The sequence below is a fragment of the Penaeus monodon genome, chromosome 24 (genome assembly GCF_015228065.2).
Source record: "Penaeus monodon isolate SGIC_2016 chromosome 24, NSTDA_Pmon_1, whole genome shotgun sequence".
In the NCBI taxonomy this organism is placed as follows: domain Eukaryota; kingdom Metazoa; phylum Arthropoda; class Malacostraca; order Decapoda; family Penaeidae; genus Penaeus; species Penaeus monodon.
The window spans coordinates 5,172,282-5,173,003 of NC_051409.1; positions in this window are offsets into that span (position 1 = coordinate 5,172,282).

The window sequence follows — 722 nt, forward strand, 5'->3', positions numbered from 1 at the left end:
CCCACTAACCCTCTCTCTTGGTAATGGAAACCCGGGTCCCAGCAGACGTTTCCCAATCGCCGTCCTTCGATTAAAATCTAATCAAGAAGTAAATAACCAGGACGGCCATTACAGGCGGGTCACCTGGCACGTATTGGCGACGAGATAAGGCCCTCGACGGTATTTCTAATCGCTCTCCTAATCGCCATTAAGACCTGCATCCAGAACGTCTCAATCGGGGTCGCGTTCGCCTAAGGGCCGTCCGGATTCACACGCATGCGCAGGCGTGAATCCGCGAACAGATGGGACCGAGCGACCTCCATTAATACGTGTGGTTTATTCCGTCACACCTGAAAGGGGGAGGAGGGGAGGGGGTATCCAACGAATTAGGGACAGAAAAGGAGAATTCATCACTTCATTGGAAGAAACAAGGCGGAATTAAGTATATATCAGTTAGTGGGAGAACTATATATAGTATAGTTAGTATATATTCGTCTTTCCCGTTGAGAAGTGGAGCGTTTGCTTTCCTGACAAGTTATTAACAACAGTTATTAACATTAAGTAAGTCAGGTCGAGTCAGGTCACCCAGATCGCCTCGGGGAATGAAATGACTTGCTTGGTACGTAACGAGATGAAGATAAGACAAAAAGGATGATAATAATTAATTAGAATGTGAGAAGAAAGGGAGAAGATAGTGGGGAGAATTTGATAAGAAGAATAACTATAAAATTGTGATTGTAAAC